The sequence below is a fragment of the Corvus kubaryi genome, unplaced genomic scaffold, assembly GCF_017639235.1.
Source record: "Corvus kubaryi isolate FWS band 111438036 unplaced genomic scaffold, C.kubaryi_AGA036_p1.0 37149, whole genome shotgun sequence".
Lineage (NCBI taxonomy): Eukaryota > Metazoa > Chordata > Aves > Passeriformes > Corvidae > Corvus > Corvus kubaryi.
This window is the reverse complement of record NW_024581039.1, coordinates 419,697-422,089: the sequence shown is the minus strand read 5'-3', so window position 1 is coordinate 422,089 and position 2,393 is coordinate 419,697. Positions and strand designations below refer to the sequence as shown.

At 49.3% G+C, this 2,393-nt stretch overlaps 1 protein-coding gene across 1 annotated transcript in view; it reads right to left on the bottom strand.

The window, feature by feature from the left end:
• NEDD4L (NEDD4 like E3 ubiquitin protein ligase) overlaps window positions 1-2,393 on the bottom strand; it is a 103,805-nt gene that overhangs the window by 88,687 nt on the left and 12,725 nt on the right. The gene's annotated exons all lie outside the window — the stretch shown is intronic.

The window sequence follows — 2,393 nt, the reverse complement described above, 5'->3', positions numbered from 1 at the left end:
AATTCCTTTAACAGGAAAAAAACTAAGACTAAACTAAAACCCCAACAGGGTGGCTGTGTTGAGATTTATTCAGCAAGCAGAAAGTTCAATGCAAAAAAGGGAAAAAACCCCAACCCTCCTGGAATTGCTGTGGCTTCTGGGTAACGTCACACAATTGCTGTAGCATGCAGGTAACTCCCCATTCCCTGCTGAATGTCACCCAGACAAAGCAGCATTCTCCCAGTTCAGAGAGTGTGTTGAGGGAGAGAACCAGCCCCACACACACAGACAGCACCACTGAAGCAAAGTCTGTTTTCCAAGTGTGCTAAGCTCCCCTCTCATCCCAAGCTCTGCAAGGAACATGAGTGAGCACAGAGTATGCTCTTGCAGGGCCTTGGCAGTGCCTCCTAACCCAAGGAATCAGCCTGGCATGCCGGACTAGCTAATATCTGCTGAATCTCAGCTTGCATTCCAACACAGGCTGCAGACACAACAGGAGTGGCTCCAGCCCTGGGCAAGGAAAAGGCAGCAACTTGCGTGGCACAAATTGCAGCCCGCTTTGTCAAGAAGCATCCTGAAAGTAACTGGCCTTGAGAAAGAGCCTGCCAAGGAACAACTGTATGGAACAGGTATCCTGCAGAGGGATTTATTCTCTCTTCCCAAGCATTTTCATAATGAGAAAAAAAAAAACAAACAAACGCACAAAACTCCAATACCCAGACAAACAAAGGAACTCAGAGTGATGCTAGAGGAAAAGTACCAGTTCCTCCCATGTAACCAATAATCGCCGAGAGCTACCACTAAACCAGAGTAAGCTGGAATAATGAAAGATTCTCACAATTAGTCTTTCCCAACTCACTGCTTGAATGCAAAAGGGCAATTTGTATTTAATAATTAGAGTGCTGGCCAGCCCAGCAGACACCTTCACTGGCACATAAAGCCTACTATGTAATTTGGTACTATCTTCTGATAGGAATATCCAATCTTTCTGCATCCATAGCAGCAAAGTGCTCTCTCTTCCAACACTCCTAGCCCTCAAACAGTGATCTGGACATCTTCTTTCCTCATCCAGCCTTCCCTAAAAACTACAAGTAAGGTCACAAAACTGTAAAAAACAGTAAATCAATGTACTCCCTGTCCTATGCCATCATGTACCTCCTGCCTCTAAAGCACCTTTCAAGCACTGAAAGCATTTATGGAATATTAGGGAGGAGAGAGGGAAGGGGAGCTTCTCCATGAAAAAGCTTTTCAGAGGTGATCACACAGTGCAGGTTGTCCTCTGTCTCAATTACCTACAATCCTGTCTTTCCATCTGACTGGAAGACTCTAGATTTCTCAGAAAGAAAAATCTCCTTAGTGTCATTGAAACAGCAAGGATGTTCCAGTCAGAGGGGCATCACTCCAAGGACTGACAAGGCATTAATAGCAAGTTTGACAGTGGAGAAGGGCTTAAACCTCTCCTGAAAACTGCAGGGAGTACCACCTCTACCTAAGAAGACAGGAAGAGCACAGACTGCAGCCAGAGATCACAGATTAAATCCAAAGGTCAAGAATTTCCCCCATTGCTGGGCACAAGCCCCTCACAGCAAAGACCACCATGCTGGCCCTTCAGCCTCTGCTCACTCTTAACACTGAGCCCCAGGGACGTGAGTGAGAAGACAATGGGCAGCAGAACCAAGACCACCAACCAAATCCACAGGAAGGAAAAACCAAGTGTCTCAGATGAATAAGCTGGTGCTAGGCAAACACACGAGCCAGGTGAATGCCAGAGCAAGATGAATTCAGGAAGCCCCCTTAGATAAGACCTCTGAACAGCTTTTTCCATACAGCAGTCCCAGATTTTCAGACATACCACGCTCACAGGGAACACACACATAACGTGTATTCCTCCTGACCAGCTCTCTTCCCCACACAATCTGTCCAGACCGAAGGCCACCTGTGGGAGCCAGGGAGCTCCTGCCCGCTCTGGCCTCCAGGACAGGGACAGGGACAGTGCCTTGGGGTGAGCCCATCCCCATGGCAGCCCCAGCACCGGGGGCCAACACCCCAGAGATAAGCCAGCAGGAGATGCCTTGGGGAGCTGAGCCAGCCCCAGGACACAGCTGGAACCTGTCTGACCTCCTGATGGCAGCTACTCCAGGTCACACATCCGGCAACACTTGTGTGACAACCCTGGCATCTACCAGCCCTGGCGTGCGATTCCACGCTGGGGGGGATCAGCTACAGCACCATCTCACCTTCCCGATAAACATCAGGATGCCGAGTGCTAAACCACCGAAACCAGCCAGTTTCCACAGCAACAGTCAGCAATGACTGAGAGCTTCTGTAGCACATTCCAGCCTTATCAAATGCTATCTATTGGCATGTGTGCTCCAGCCTGCAGTGACACCGGGCTGGGGACCCCTGCGTGCTCC